This window comes from Ascaphus truei, chromosome 3 (genome assembly GCF_040206685.1).
Source record: "Ascaphus truei isolate aAscTru1 chromosome 3, aAscTru1.hap1, whole genome shotgun sequence".
NCBI lineage: Eukaryota > Metazoa > Chordata > Amphibia > Anura > Ascaphidae > Ascaphus > Ascaphus truei.
Genome location: NC_134485.1, coordinates 425,715,545 through 425,732,309, shown reverse-complemented (window position 1 = coordinate 425,732,309; position 16,765 = coordinate 425,715,545). Strand labels below are relative to the sequence as shown.

General features: G+C 52.2%; 1 protein-coding gene across 1 annotated transcript in view; it reads left to right on the top strand.

Annotated features, from left to right (window-relative positions):
• The first annotated feature begins 112 nt into the window (after positions 1 to 112).
• ARAP1 (ArfGAP with RhoGAP domain, ankyrin repeat and PH domain 1) overlaps positions 113 to 16,765 on the top strand; it is a 407,404-nt gene continuing 390,751 nt past the window's right edge. Inside the window, exon 1 of the mRNA XM_075593271.1 lies at positions 113 to 261. The gene's annotated coding sequence lies outside the window, so the exon portion shown is untranslated. The remainder of the gene's footprint in view (positions 262 to 16,765) is intronic.

The following is a 16,765-nucleotide window of genomic DNA, read 5'->3' as shown; positions in this document are numbered from 1 at the left end:
GGAGTGGAAGGGGTTAACCGATTCCTTTGCACATAGCATACAGTAGATGGCACTGCTGTCCGGTGACCGATCAACATCCCGGAAAAAGAGCTTTTTTTTTCTCTCTCTCTCTCTGGTCTATTCATTGAAAAGGTTAAAAACAGTAGCCGGAGAAGGGGGGGGGGGAGGAGGCGAGACTGGGATATTACAGCAACAACAAGAAACAGCAAGGACAGCGACAGGCAGCGCAAACTTCGGCCCGCCGGACAGGTCAGACGCTGGGTAATCATTAATCGTTGTGTTTGTTTTAGATTGTAAGTTCTGTGGGGCAGGACTCCTCGTGTTCCCCTCGCTGCTCTGTGGCTCGCGTTGCGCCGTGGCTGACAGCGTTTCCCACTCGCTGCTGCTCTCGGCGTCTCGCCGATCTGGTGTCGGTGTCACTGCTTTTTAGGATCGGTGTCGCACAGGCGCCAGTGTCACCGGTCACGAAATCGGCACTTTTCTATCCACATGTAATTTGGGGAGAGGGGTTGGGGGGCCAGAGCCCTGAGCGTCCGGAGCCCCCAAAATCTCACTGATTTTGGTTCTTCCAGGTTGACACCTTAGAGTGTTTTAACCCCAAAACTGCCGAAGGGACCTGCAAAGCAAAGCTAATCAACTCCGAGGCCTTTAGGGCCATGTTCGGTAAGCAGGGCTACTATAAGACACCTTCCAGCACTGTTTAGTAAATATGGCCCTTTTTGACTGACTTGATTGCGGTGTAAGGTGTCTTCTGGAATAGGTGTGTTATGGCGTAGCACTGCTTAGTAAATATGGGCCCTTTTTGACTGACGTGATTGGGGTGTAAGGTGTATTCTGGAATAGGTGTGTTATGGCGTAGCACTGCTTAGTAAATAGGGCCTTACATCTCCTGTAATGGGAAGGGGGAGGGGCAGCAGAGGGATTATTGCAATGTGCCCCCCCCCCAGGCAGTGAAGGGGTTACGCCGTGGTGGAAGTGCGACAGCACGGGAGGTGGGAGGGGGGGGGCGGGGGAGTCACGCTATTTCTATCTACCAACCTTCTTTATTTATTTACAGTTCCACTTTTTTAATGAGAAATTGGTTTATTTTAGGGCACCCCCCCCCCCCCCCCATCTTTATTATAATATATATATACGTTGCAGATTAAAATGATGTTCCTGTGGTGTTACCAATGCGCAGAAAGCCGGCACAGTGCCGCTAGTCAGAGAGACTCGCAGCTATCACACGGGGACCCCTGCTGCCAGTGTGTGTTACACAGTGTGAGGGGCAGGGTTACCCTGCGGGGGCAGCAGTGGCACGATAACATCCACGGCGTGGCATTACTACGTGACTCCCTGGCAGGGGAAGGGTTAATCGGGCACTGCGGCCCCTGATACTGTTTACCCCGCTGCACAAGTTTGCTAACAAACACACTCACACTGATACACACACATTAACACACAGACACTGATACACACACATTAACACACAGACACTGATACACACACAGACACACTAATAAACACGCATTAACACACTGGTACTGATACACATACAGACACACTGATGCACACACATATTAACACACAGACACTGATACACACATATTAACACACAGACACTGATACACACATATTAACACACAGACACTGATACACACATATTAACACACAGACACTGATACACACATATTAACACACAGACACTGATACACACACAGATACACTAATAAACACGCATTAACACACTGGTACTGATACACATACAGACACACTGATGCACACACATTAACACAATGGCACTGACACATTCAGACACACTGATGCACACACAATATACACACAGACACTGATACACATACAGACACACTAATGCACACACAATATACACACAGACACTGATACACATACAGACACGCTGATGCACACACAATATATACACACCTTAACACACAGGGACTGATACACATACAGACACACTAATACACACACATTAGCACACTGGCACTGATACACACATATTAACACACAGACACTGATACACACATATTAACACACAGACACTGATACACACATATTAACACACAGACACTGATACACACATATTAACACACAGACACTGATACACACATATTAACACACAGACACTGATACACACATATTAACACACAGACACTGATACACACATATTAACACACAGACACTGATACACACACAGATACACTAATAAACACACATTAACACACTGGTACTGATACACATACAGACACACTGATGCACACACATTAACACAATGGCACTGACACATTCAGACACACTGATGCACACACAATATACACACAGACACTGATACACATACAGACACACTAATGCACACACAATATACACACAGACACTGATACACATACAGACACGCTGATGCACACACAATATATACACACCTTAACACACAGGGACTGATACACATACAGACACACTAATACACACACATTAGCACACTGGCACTGATACACATACACATACAGAGACACTGGGGCACACATAGGGTTGCCAGGTGGCATCTCCAAACATACTGGGCACAATGGTGAAAGGTGCAATACTTACGTGCCCCACCCAACTCTGTCCACTCTGTGCTGTTTCCTTCTCTCCTTGGCCCCACCCCTGGCTCCTGACACCTCCTCCTGATTGACTGCTGCTTGATAATCAGGATGGAGGAAGTTGCTCAACCCCCTAGCAACAGCCCTGCCCTCTCCCTGCTCGGGGAAAGGCCGCGGCCCCCCAAGCCGGTCAGGTCACTATGTCCAGAGAAGTAATACGGGTATACACATACAAACCCAGAGAGGTAATACGGGTATACACATACAAACCCAGAGAGGTAATACCGGTATACACATACAAACCCAGAGAGGTAATACCGGTATACACATACACGCCCAGAGAGGTAATACCGGTATACACATACACGCCCAGAGAGGTAATACCGGTATACACACACACGCCCAGAGAGGTAATACCGGTATACACATACACGCCCAGAGAGGTAATACTGTATACACATACACGCCCAGAGAGGTAATACCGCTATACACATACACACCCAGAGAGGTAATACCGGTATACACATACACGCCCAGAGAGGTAATACCGGTATACACATACACGCCCAGAGAGGTAATACCGGTATACACATACATGTACAGAGAGGTAATACCGGTATACACATACACGCCCAGAGAGGTAATACCGGTATACACATACATGTACAGAGAGGTAATACCGGCATACACATACATGCCCAGAGAGGTAATACCGGACACATACACGCCCACAAAGGTAATACCGGTATACACATACACTCCCAGAGAGGTAATACCAGTACACACATACACACCCAGAGAGGTAATACCGGCATACACATACATGCCCAGAGAGGTAATACCGGACACATACACGCCCAGAGAGGTAATACCGGTATACACATACACGCCCAGAGAGGTAATACCGGTATACACATACATGCCCAGAGAGGTAATACCGGACACATACACGCCCAGAGAGGTAATACCGGTATACACATACACGCCCAGAGAGGTAATACTGGTATACACATACATGTCCAGTATTACCTCTACTTCTTTACTGGACAGTGTCCAAATACAGGTCAGTCCGGTTCAAAACTGGACACCTATGCACACGCAATAGGCACACACATTTACACACAGACAATGATACATATACAGACACTGATGCACACACATTAACACACAGACACTGATACACATAGACACACTGATGCACACACAATATACAGACATTAACACACAGGCACTGATGCACACACAATATACAGACATTAACACACAGGCACTGATGCACATACAGACACACTGATGCACACACAATACACACATTAACACACAGGCACTGATACACATACAGACACACTGATACACACACATTAGAATCAGGGTTATCCCTGATGCCTGTCCTGTTGGTGGCCCTTGAGAACTGGAGTTGCCCACCCCTGCTGCAGACAGAGCACGTATCTAAAGGCAGAGCACACCGACAGCGTCCTATACACAATAAGGAGTGTTGTTGTAGCACCTCCTTCAGGGGGATCTCCTGGTAGGATAAAGCAGGGGGGCGCGAGATATTCTGAGGGGGCACGGCTATTACAGAGGTGCCGCACTTCCCCGAAGGCATTTAAAAAAAGTGCCGGGATTGTGCGAGGCCTCTGTAACTTTACTTATCTGGCCTTCCACTGACGCGTCTCCGTGGCAACCATGACGCCCACGGGGTCACGTGACGTCACATGAACCCGCAACGTCATTTGACGCCGGAGCCGTGCTGGGGGTGGTGGAGGAACGAGCCGGTGGGGAGAGGAGACAGGGGGGGGCGCATGAAGAAAACTTTGCACACCCCCCGGGGGAAAAGGATTTGCCATTAGCTTCTGATAAAACAAAACAAATACATTGCTGGCCCTACTGGGGTTAAAAAAAGACATTGATTTGTGCTGAGAAGCAGGAGGGCGCGACGCGCTGTGACCAAAAACTGCGACCGCCGTGATTGTTTTTGTTCTCGTGTATTAATGTTCTCATAGTGTTAATAATGAGAACTAGAAGGGTAGGCCCAAGATAAGCTGACGGCAGCGGGATATTTACTAAGATAAATGTACATCGTACGTCTCCGTGCGTTCTCTCTCACTTAGATTGTAAGCTCTTCGGGGCAGGGGACTCCTTTTCCTCATGTTACTTTTATGTATGAAGTGCTTATCCCCATGAGGTGTTATATTTAGGGTTGCCAGGCGGCTCCAAATACTGGACACAATAGTGAAAGGTGCGACACACTCGGGAGACAGACGTACACACACACACACACACCCTTCTAACCTTTCTCCGTTCCATGCTGTTTCCTCCTCTCCTTGGCCTCGCCCCCAGACTCCTGACATTGGCTGCATTACCCAGCCGCAGGCAATCAGGATGGAGGAAGCTGCCCAGCCCCCTAACAACAGGCCTGCTCTCTCCCTGCTCGGGGAAATCCCGCGGCCCCCCAAGCCGGTCAGGTCACTACGTCCAGAGAGGTAATACACATACATGCCCAGTATTACCTCTAATTTTTTACTGGACAGTGTCCTGGAACAGGATTGTTTACTTCTGTTCCCCCCTTTGCAGTTTTGACTGCCAGCCTTCTCCATTTGGAGTAAGCTTTCCCTGTATCTGTAACTCCCAGTGCATGTGGAAATGCTACATTTTAGATACATTTCCCCCTCCAGACTGCCAATAGCTGGTTGCCCTGACAACCTCTTTAGTCTTCCTAGCTGAGATGGTTTGTCTCAACCCCCCTGTCTGCGTTCACAGTTAGCACAGTCCAGTCACTTTTCCTGTGTGACAGGAATCTCATACTTCCTTTCTCCATCCATGCAGGCTGAGTGAGTACACCTTCTTACCTACCCTTTGCAAGCCATCCGTTTTTGACCTTCTCCCGTATACAAAAACACGTTCACAGAGAAGCAATCTCTCAGCACTCATAACACCTACAAGCACCCTTTGTTTTGCTGTGACTTTCTCAATAAAGTTAAGAATATTCTAAAAAACGTGGTGTGCTTTAAAGAGGGACGAGTCCAGCTATCTGGCCATACTCATATCCTGCATATACCCTGTGGCTCCAGAATAGACAGAGTGTCCTTCAGACAGGACCTTCCGGTTCAATAAGTGACACCTGTTAACCCTATTTTATTATGCCACGTGTATTACTGCTGTGAAGCACTATGTACATAGATGGCACTATATAGAGATTATACATACATACTGTACAGGTACATACTGTACATGACTGGAACCTTTACAAGGAACAGGACAACAATAAGTATTAAGTCCTTCATTTTAACCCCATCAGTGCTGGAAGGATGTACAACTCATTTTGCTGCTTCCATGGCGACCAATTGCTCTGGAGGTTTTTTTTTTTGCTTTATCTGATATATTTGCAAACCGTAGACTTTACTGCTACATTTGTCACTTTATTTTTTTCTCCCTTTGGTTTTTAGCTGGCAAATTAATTCTGATGCCATTGTTAGCCAAACAGATAAAGAAGAACAGTGAAGAACACCAAGTATCCAGTAAGCTTTGATTTTACCCAGACAAGTTAAGCCGCGTGGCTCTTACTGGATGTAAGCAACACTGGACACAAATACTGCAAGTCATGTTTTCCCTTGGATGATTGAAGTCTTTCTGAAGAAACCAATGACATTGATACACGTATATACTGTACAGTAGTTTGTGAGTATTACCGGCTATATAGCACTGCATTGTGGTTTGGTAAAGAATTGGCATTACCCAGTACCAATGCCTACCATCACACTTCAATTATTGGCTGTACAGTTAGAGGCGGAAGCAGTGCCGGAGAATGGATTCCGGGTGAGCTTGGCTAGTTAGGCGCGAAAGCAGTGCCGGAGAGTAGATTCCGGGTGAGCTTGGCTAGTTAGGTGCGGAAGCAGTGCCGGAGAGTGGATTCCGGGTGAGCTTGGCTAGTTTGGTATGGAAGCAGTGCCGGAGAGTAGATTCCGGGTGAGCTGGGTTAGTTAGGCGCGGAAGCAGTGCCGGAGAGTGGATTCCGGGTGAGCTTGGCTAGTTTGGTATGGAAGCAGTGCCGGAGAGTGGATTCCGAGTGAGCTGGGCTAGTTAGGCGTGGAAGCAGTGCCGGAGAGTGGATTCCGGGTGAGCTTGGCTAGTTAGGTGCGGAAGCAGTGCCGGAGAGTAGATTCCGGGTGAGCTGGGTTAGTTAGGCGCGGAAGCAGTGCCGGAGAGTGGATTCCGGGTGAGCTTGGCTAGTTAGGTGCGGAAGCAGTGCCGGAGAGTAGATTCCGGGTGAGCTGGGCTAGTTAGGCACGGAAGCAGTGCCGGAGAGTGGATTCCGGGTGAGCTTGGCTAGTTTGGTATGGAAGCAGTGCCGGAGAGTGGATTCCGAGTGAGCTGGGCTAGTTAGGCGTGGAAGCAGTGCCGGAGAGTGGATTCCGGGTGAGCTTGGCTAGTTAGGTGCGGAAGCAGTGCCGGAGAGTAGATTCCGGGTGAGCTGGGTTAGTTAGGCGCGGAAGCAGTGCCGGAGAGTGGATTCCGGGTGAGCTTGGCTAGTTAGGTGCGGAAGCAGTGCCGGAGAGTGGATTCCGAGTGAACTGGGCTAGTTAGGCACGGAAGCAGTGCCGGAGAGTGGATTCCGGGTGAGCTTGGCTAGTTTGGTATGGAAGCAGTGCCGGAGAGTGGATGCCGGGTGAGCTTGGCTAGTTAGGTATGGAAGCAGTGCATGAGAGTGGATTCCGGGTGAGCTTGGCTAGTTAGGTATGGAAGCAGTGCCGGAGAGTGGATTCCGGGTGAGCTTGGCTAGTTAGGTATGGAAGCGGTGCAGGAGAGTGGATTCCGGGTGAGCTTGGCTAGTTTGGTATGGAAGCAGTGCCGGAGAGTGGATTCCGGGTGAGCTTGGCTAGTTTGGTATGGAAGCAGTGCCGGAGAGTGGATTCCGGGTGAGCTTGGCTAGTTTGGTATGGAAGCAGTGCCGGAGAGTGGATTCCGGGTGAGCTTGGCTAGTTAGGTATGGAAGCAGTGCCGGAGAGTGGATTCTGAGTGAGCCGGGCTAGTTTGGTATGGAAGCAGTGCCGGAGAGTGGATTCCGGGTGACCTTGGCTAGTTTGGTATGGAAGCAGTGCCAGAGAGTGGATTCCGGGTGAGCTTGGCTAGTTTGGTATGGAAGCAGTGCCGGAGAGTAGATTCCGGGTGAGCTTGGCTAGTTTGGTATGGAAGCAGTGCCAGAGAGTGGATTCCGGGTGAGCTTGGCTAGTTTGGTATGGAAGCAGTGCCGGAGAGTGGATTCCGGGTGAGCTTGGCTAGTTTGGTATGGAAGCAGTGCCGGAGAGTAGATTCCGGGTGAGCTTGCCTAGTCTGGTATGGAAGCAGTGCCAGAGAGTGGATTCCGGGTGAGCTTGGCTAGTTTGGTATGGAAGCAGTGCCGGAGTAGATTCCGGGTGAGCTTGGCTAGTTTGGTATGGAAGCAGTGCCAGAGAGTGGATTCCCGGTGAGCTTGGCTAGTTTGGTATGGAAGCAGTGCCGGAGAGTAGATTCCGGGTGAGCTTGGCTAGTTAGGTATGGAAGCAGTGCCGGAGAGTGGATTCCGGGTGAGCTTGGCTAGTTAGGCGCGGAAGCAGTGCCGGAGAGTGGATTCCGGGTGAGCTTGGCTAGTTAGGTATGGAAGCAGTGCCGGAGAGTAGATTCCGGGTGAGCTTGGCTAGTTTGGTATGGAAGCAGTGCCGGAGAGTGGATTCCGGGTGAGCTTGGCTAGTTTGGTATGGAAGCAGTGCCGGAGAGTGGATTCCGGGTGAGCTTGGCTAGTTAGGTATGAAAGCAGTGCCGGAGAGTGGATTCCGGGTGAGCTTGGCTAGTTAGGTATGGAAGCAGTGCCGGAGAGTGGATTCTGAGTGAGCCGGGCTAGTTTGGTATGGAAGCAGTGCCGGAGAGTGGATTCCGGGTGAGCTTGGCTAGTTTGGTATGGAAGCAGTGCCAGAGAGTGGATTCCGGGTGAGCTTGGCTAGTTTGGTATGGAAGCAGTGCCGGAGAGTAGATTCCGGGTGAGCTTGGCTAGTTTGGTATGGAAGCAGTGCCAGAGAGTGGATTCCGGGTGAGCTTGGCTAGTTTGGTATGGAAACAGTGCCGGAGAGTAGATTCCGGGTGAGCTTGGCTAGTTTGGTATGGAAGCAGTGCCAGAGAGTGGATTCCCGGTGAGCTTGGCTAGTTTGGTATGGAAGCAGTGCCGGAGAGTAGATTCCGGGTGAGCTTGGCTAGTTAGGTATGGAAGCAGTGCCGGAGAGTGGATTCCGGGTGAGCTTGGCTAGTTAGGCGCGGAAGCAGTGCCGGAGAGTGGATTCCGGGTGAGCTTGGCTAGTTTGGTATGGAAGCAGTGCCGGAGAGTAGATTCCAGGTGAGCTTGGCTAGTTTGGTATAGAAGCAGTGCCGGAGAGTGGATGCCGGGTGAGCTTGGCTAGTTTGGTATGGAAGCAGTGCCGGAGAGTGGATGCCGGGTGAGCTTGGCTAGTTTGGTATGGAAGCAGTGCCGGAGAGTGGATTCCGGGTGAGCTTGGCTAGTTTGGTATGGAAGCAGTGCCAGAGAGTGGATTCCGGGTGAGCTTGGCTAGTTTGGCATGGAAGCAGTGCCGGAGAGTAGATTCCGGGTGAGCTTGGCTAGTTTGGTATGGAAGCAGTGCCAGAGAGTGGATTCCGGGTGAGCTTGGCTAGTTTGGTATGGAAGCAGTGCCGGAGAGTGGATTCCGGGTGAGCTTGGCTAGTTTAGTATGGAAGCAGTGCCGGAGAGTAGATTCCGGGTGAGCTTGGCTAGTTTGGTATGGAAGCAGTGCCAGAGAGTGGATTCCGGGTGAGCTTGGCTAGTTTGGTATGGAAGCAGGGCCGGAGAGTGGATTCCAGGTGAGCTTGGCTAGTTTGGTATGGAAGCAGTGCCGGAGAGTAGATTCCGGGTGAGCTTGGCTAGTTTGGTATGGAAGCAGTGCCGGAGAGTGGATTCCGGGTGAGCTTGGCTAGTTAAGTATGGAAGCAGTGCAGGAGAGTGGATTCCGGGTGAGCTTGGCTAGTTTGGTATGGAAGCAGTGCCGGAGAGTGGATTCCGGGTGAGCTTGGCTAGTTTGGTATGGAAGCAATGCCGGAGAGTGGATTCTGAGTGAGCTTGGCTAGTTAGGTATGGAAGCAGTGCAGGAGAGTGGATTCTGAGTGAGCTTGGCTAGTTTGGTATGGAGCAGTGCCGGAGAGTGGATTCCGGGTGAGCTTGGCTAGTTTGGTATGGAAGCAGTGCTGGAGAGTGGATTCCGGGTGAGCTTGGCTAGTTAGGTATGGAGCAGTGCCGGAGAGTGGATTCTGAGTGAGCTTGGCTAGTTTGGTATGGAAGCAGTGCCAGAGAGTGGATTCCGGGTGAGCTTGGCTAGTTAGGTATGGAGCAGTGCCGGAGAGTGGATTCCGGGGAGCTTGGCTAGTTTGGTATGGAAGCAGTGCCGGAGAGTGGATTCTGAGTGAGCTTGGCTAGTTAGGTATGGAAGCAGTGCCGGAGAGTGGATTCCGGGTGAGCTTGGCTAGTTAGGTATGGAAGCAGTGCCGGAGAGTGGATTCCGGGTGAGCTTGGCTAGTTAGGTATGGAAGCAGTGCCGGAGAGTGGATTCCGGGTGAGCTTGGCTAGTTAGGTATGGAAGCAGTGCCGGAGAGTGGATTCTGGGTGAGCTTGGCTAGTTTGGTATGGAAGCAGTGCCGGAGAGTGGATTCCGGGTGAGCTTGGCTAGTTAGGTATGGAAGCAGTGCCGGAGAGTGGATTCTGAGTGAGCTTGGCTAGTTAGGTATGGAAGCAGTGCCGGAGAGTGGATTCCGGGGAGCTTGGCTAGTTTGGTATGGAAGCAGTGCCGGAGAGTGGATTCCGGGTGAGCTTGGCTAGTTAGGCACGGAAGCAGTGCCGGAGAGTGGATTCCGGGTGAGCTTGGCTAGTTTGGTATGGAAGCAGTGCCGGAGAGTGGATTCCGGGTGAGCTTGGCTAGTTAGGTATGGAAGCAGTGCCGGAGAGTGGATTCCGGGTGAGCTTGGCTAGTTAGGTATGGAAGCAGTGCCGGAGAGTGGATTCCGGGTGAGCTTGGCTAGTTAGGTATGGAAGCAGTGCCGGAGAGTGGATTCCGGGTGAGCTAGGCTAGTTAGGTATGGAAGCGGTGCAGGAGAGTGGATTGTGAGTGATCTTGGCTAGTTAGGCACAGAAGCAGTGCCGGAGAGGGGATTCTGAGTGAGCTTGGCTAGTTAGGCGCGGAAGCGGTGCCGGAGAGGGGATTCCGGGTGTGCTGGCTAGTTTGGTATGGAAGCAGTGCCGGAGAGTGGATTCCAGGTGAGCTTGGCTAGTTTGGTATGGGAGCAGTGCCGGAGAGTGGATTCTGAGTGAGCTTGGCTAGTTTGGTATGGAAGCAGTGCCGGAGAGTGGATTCTGGGTGAGCTTGGCTAATTTGGTATGGAAGCAGTGCCGGAGAGTGGATTCTGAGTGAGCTTGGCTAGTTAGGTATGGAAGCGGTGCCGGAGAGTGGATGCCGGGTGAGCTAGGCTAGTTAGGTATGGAAGCAGTGCCGGAGAGTGGATTCTGAGTGAGCTTGGCTAGTTTGGTATGGAAGCAGTGCCGGAGAGTGGATTCCGGGTGAGCTTGGCTAGTTTGGTATGGAAGCAGTGCAGGAGAGTGGATTCTGAGTGAGCTTGGCTAGTTTGGTATGGAGCAGTGCCGGAGAGTGGATTCCGGGTGAGCTTGGCTAGTTTGGTATGGAAGCAGTGCCGGAGAGTAGATTCCGGGTGAGCTTGGCTAGTTTGGTATGGAAGCAGTGCCAGAGAGTGGATTCCGGGTGAGCTTGGCTAGTTTGGTATGGAAGCAGTGCCGGAGAGTGGATTCCGGGTGAGCTTGGCTAGTTTGGTATGGAAGCAGTGCCGGAGAGTAGATTCCGGGTGAGCTTGCCTAGTCTGGTATGGAAGCAGTGCCAGAGAGTGGATTCCGGGTGAGCTTGGCTAGTTTGGTATGGAAGCAGTGCCGGAGAGTAGATTCCGGGTGAGCTTGGCTAGTTTGGTATGGAAGCAGTGCCAGAGAGTGGATTCCCGGTGAGCTTGGCTAGTTTGGTATGGAAGCAGTGCCGGAGAGTAGATTCCGGGTGAGCTTGGCTAGTTAGGTATGGAAGCAGTGCCGGAGAGTGGATTCCGGGTGAGCTTGGCTAGTTAGGCGCGGAAGCAGTGCCGGAGAGTGGATTCCGGGTGAGCTTGGCTAGTTTGGTATGGAAGCAGTGCCGGAGAGTAGATTCCGGGTGAGCTTGGCTAGTTTGGTATAGAAGCAGTGCCGGAGAGTGGATGCCGGGTGAGCTTGGCTAGTTTGGTATGGAAGCAGTGCCGGAGAGTGGATGCCGGGTGAGCTTGGCTAGTTTGGTATGGAAGCAGTGCCGGAGAGTGGATTCCGGGTGAGCTTGGCTAGTTTGGTATGGAAGCAGTGCCAGAGAGTGGATTCCGGGTGAGCTTGGCTAGTTTGGCATGGAAGCAGTGCCGGAGAGTAGATTCCGGGTGAGCTTGGCTAGTTTGGTATGGAAGCAGTGCCAGAGAGTGGATTCCGGGTGAGCTTGGCTAGTTTGGTATGGAAGCAGTGCCGGAGAGTGGATTCCGGGTGAGCTTGGCTAGTTTGGTATGGAAGCAGTGCCGGAGAGTAGATTCCGGGTGAGCTTGGCTAGTTTGGTATGGAAGCAGTGCCAGAGAGTGGATTCCGGGTGAGCTTGGCTAGTTTGGTATGGAAGCAGTGCCGGAGAGTGGATTCCAGGTGAGCTTGGCTAGTTTGGTATGGAAGCAGTGCCGGAGAGTAGATTCCGGGTGAGCTTGGCTAGTTTGGTATGGAAGCAGTGCCGGAGAGTGGATTCCGGGTGAGCTTGGCTAGTTAAGTATGGAAGCAGTGCAGGAGAGTGGATTCCGGGTGAGCTTGGCTAGTTTGGTATGGAAGCAGTGCCGGAGAGTGGATTCCGGGTGAGCTTGGCTAGTTTGGTATGGAAGCAATGCCAGAGAGTGGAATCTGAGTGAGCTTGGCTAGTTAGGTATGGAAGCAGTGCAGGAGAGTGGATTCTGAGTGAGCTTGGCTAGTTTGGTATGGAAGCAGTGCCGGAGAGTAGATTCCGGGTGAGCTTGCCTAGTCTGGTATGGAAGCAGTGCCAGAGAGTGGATTCCGGGTGAGCTTGGCTAGTTTGGTATGGAAGCAGTGCCGGAGAGTAGATTCCGGGTGAGCTTGGCTAGTTTGGTATGGAAGCAGTGCCAGAGAGTGGATTCCCGGTGAGCTTGGCTAGTTTGGTATGGAAGCAGTGCCGGAGAGTAGATTCCGGGTGAGCTTGGCTAGTTAGGTATGGAAGCAGTGCCGGAGAGTGGATTCCGGGTGAGCTTGGCTAGTTAGGCGCGGAAGCAGTGCCGGAGAGTGGATTCCGGGTGAGCTTGGCTAGTTTGGTATGGAAGCAGTGCCGGAGAGTAGATTCCGGGTGAGCTTGGCTAGTTTGGTATAGAAGCAGTGCCGGAGAGTGGATGCCGGGTGAGCTTGGCTAGTTTGGTATGGAAGCAGTGCCGGAGAGTGGATGCCGGGTGAGCTTGGCTAGTTTGGTATGGAAGCAGTGCCGGAGAGTGGATTCCGGGTGAGCTTGGCTAGTTTGGTATGGAAGCAGTGCCAGAGAGTGGATTCCGGGTGAGCTTGGCTAGTTTGGCATGGAAGCAGTGCCGGAGAGTAGATTCCGGGTGAGCTTGGCTAGTTTGGTATGGAAGCAGTGCCAGAGAGTGGATTCCGGGTGAGCTTGGCTAGTTTGGTATGGAAGCAGTGCCGGAGAGTGGATTCCGGGTGAGCTTGGCTAGTTTGGTATGGAAGCAGTGCCGGAGAGTAGATTCCGGGTGAGCTTGGCTAGTTTGGTATGGAAGCAGTGCCAGAGAGTGGATTCCGGGTGAGCTTGGCTAGTTTGGTATGGAAGCAGTGCCGGAGAGTGGATTCCAGGTGAGCTTGGCTAGTTTGGTATGGAAGCAGTGCCGGAGAGTAGATTCCGGGTGAGCTTGGCTAGTTTGGTATGGAAGCAGTGCCGGAGAGTGGATTCCGGGTGAGCTTGGCTAGTTAAGTATGGAAGCAGTGCAGGAGAGTGGATTCCGGGTGAGCTTGGCTAGTTTGGTATGGAAGCAGTGCCGGAGAGTGGATTCCGGGTGAGCTTGGCTAGTTTGGTATGGAAGCAATGCCAGAGAGTGGAATCTGAGTGAGCTTGGCTAGTTAGGTATGGAAGCAGTGCAGGAGAGTGGATTCTGAGTGAGCTTGGCTAGTTTGGTATGGAGCAGTGCCGGAGAGTGGATTCCGGGTGAGCTTGGCTAGTTTGGTATGGAAGCAGTGCTGGAGAGTGGATTCCGGGTGAGCTTGGCTAGTTAGGTATGGAGCAGTGCCGGAGAGTGGATTCTGAGTGAGCTTGGCTAGTTTGGTATGGAAGCAGTGCCAGAGAGTGGATTCCGGGTGAGCTTGGCTAGTTAGGTATGGAGCAGTGCCGGAGAGTGGATTCCGGGGAGCTTGGCTAGTTTGGTATGGAAGCAGTGCCGGAGAGTGGATTCTGAGTGAGCTTGGCTAGTTAGGTATGGAAGCAGTGCCGGAGAGTGGATTCCGGGTGAGCTTGGCTAGTTAGGTATGGAAGCAGTGCCGGAGAGTGGATTCCGGGTGAGCTTGGCTAGTTAGGTATGGAAGCAGTGCCGGAGAGTGGATTCCGGGTGAGCTTGGCTAGTTAGGTATGGAAGCAGTGCCGGAGAGTGGATTCTGGGTGAGCTTGGCTAGTTTGGTATGGAAGCAGTGCCGGAGAGTGGATTCCGGGTGAGCTTGGCTAGTTAGGTATGGAAGCAGTGCCGGAGAGTGGATTCTGAGTGAGCTTGGCTAGTTAGGTATGGAAGCAGTGCCGGAGAGTGGATTCCGGGGAGCTTGGCTAGTTTGGTATGGAAGCAGTGCCGGAGAGTGGATTCCGGGTGAGCTTGGCTAGTTAGGCACGGAAGCAGTGCCGGAGAGTGGATTCCGGGTGAGCTTGGCTAGGTTGGTATGGAAGCAGTGCTGGAGAGTGGATTCCGGGTGAGCTTGGCTAGTTAGGTATGGAAGCAGTGCCGGAGAGTGGATTCCGGGTGAGCTTGGCTAGTTAGGTATGGAAGCAGTGCCGGAGAGTGGATTCCGGGTGAGCTTGGCTAGTTAGGTATGGAAGCAGTGCCGGAGAGTGGATTCCGGGTGAGCTTGGCTAGTTAGGTATGGAAGCAGTGCCGGAGAGTGGATTCCGGGTGAGCTAGGCTAGTTAGGTATGGAAGCGGTGCAGGAGAGTGGATTGTGAGTGAGCTTGGCTAGTTAGGCACAGAAGCAGTGCCGGAGAGGGGATTCTGAGTGAGCTTGGCTAGTTAGGCGCGGAAGCGGTGCCGGAGAGGGGATTCCGGGTGTGCTGGCTAGTTTGGTATGGAAGCAGTGCCGGAGAGTGGATTCCAGGTGAGCTTGGCTAGTTTGGTATGGGAGCAGTGCCGGAGAGTGGATTCTGAGTGAGCTTGGCTAGTTTGGTATGGAAGCAGTGCCGGAGAGTGGATTCTGGGTGAGCTTGGCTAGTTTGGTATGGAAGCAGTGCCGGAGAGTGGATTCTGAGTGAGCTTGGCTAGTTAGGTATGGAAGCGGTGCCGGAGAGTGGATGCCGGGTGAGCTAGGCTAGTTAGGTATGGAAGCAGTGCCGGAGAGTGGATTCTGAGTGAGCTTGGCTAGTTTGGTATGGAAGCAGTGCCGGAGAGTGGATTCCGGGTGAGCTTGGCTAGTTTGGTATGGAAGCAGTGCCGGAGAGTGGATTCCGGGTGAGCTTGGCTAGTTAGGTATGGAAGCAGTGCCGGAGAGTGGATTCCGGGTGAGCTGGGCTAGTTAGGTATGGAAGCAGTGCCGGAGAGTGGATTCTGAGTAAGCTTGGCTAGTTAGGTATGGAAGCAGTGCCGGAGAGTGGATCCCGGGTGAGCTTGGCTAGTTTGGTATGGAAGTAGTGCCGGAGAGTGGATTCCGGGTGAGCTTGGCTAGTTAGGTATGGAAGCGGTGCCGGAGAGTGGATGCCGGGTGAGCTTGGCTAGTTAGGTATGGAAGCAGTGCCGGAGAGTGGATTCTGAGTGAGCTTGGCTAGTTTGGTATGGAAGCAGTGCCGGAGAGTGGATTCCGGGTGAGCTTGGCTAGTTTGGTATGGAAGCAGTGCCGGAGAGTGGATTCCGGGTGAGCTGGGCTAGTTAGGTATGTAAGCAGTGCCGGAGAGTGGATTCTGAGTAAGCTTGGCTAGTTAGGTATGGAAGCAGTGCCGGAGAGTGGATCCCGGGTGAGCTTGGCTAGTTTGGTATGGAAGCAGTGCCGGAGAGTGGATTCCGGGTGAGCTTGGCTAGTTAGGTATGGAAGCGGTGCCGGAGAGTGGATGCCGGGTGAGCTTGGCTAGTTAGGTATGGAAGCAGTGCCGGAGAGTGGATTCTGAGTGAGCTTGGCTAGTTTGGTATGGAAGCAGTGCCGGAGAGTGGATTCCGGGTGAGCTTGGCTAGTTTGGTATGGAAGCAGTGCCGGAGAGTGGATTCCGGGTGAGCTGGGCTAGTTAGGTATGGAAGCAGTGCCGGAGAGTGGATTCTGAGTGAGCTGGGCTAGTTAGGTATGGAAGCAGTGCCGGAGAGTGGATTCCGGGTGAGCTTGGCTAGTTTGGTATGGAAGCAGTGCCGGAGAGTGGATGCCGGGTGAGCTTGGCTAGTTTGGTATGGAAGCAGTGCCGGAGAGTGGATGCCGGGTGAGCTTGGCTAGTTTGGTATGGAAGCAGTGCCGGAGAGTGGATTCCGGGTGAGCTTGGCTAGTTAGGTATGGAAGCAGTGCCGGAGAGTGGATGCCGGGTGAGCTTGGCTAGTTAGGTATGGAAGCAGTGCCGGAGAGTGGATTCTGAGTGAGCTTGGCTAGTTAGGTATGGAAGCAGTGCCGGAGAGTGGATGCCGGGTGAGCTTGGCTAGTTAGGTATGGAAGCAGTGCCGGAGAGTGGATGCCGGGTGAGCTTGGCTAGTTAGGTATGGAAGCAGTGCCGGAGAGTGGATTCCGGGTGAGCTTGGCTAGTTAGGTATGGAAGCAGTGCCGGAGAGTGGATTCTGAGTGAGCTTGGCTAGTTAGGTATGGAGCAGTGCCGGAGAGTGGATGCCGGGTGAGCTTGGCTAGTTTGGTATGGAAGCAGTGCCGGAGA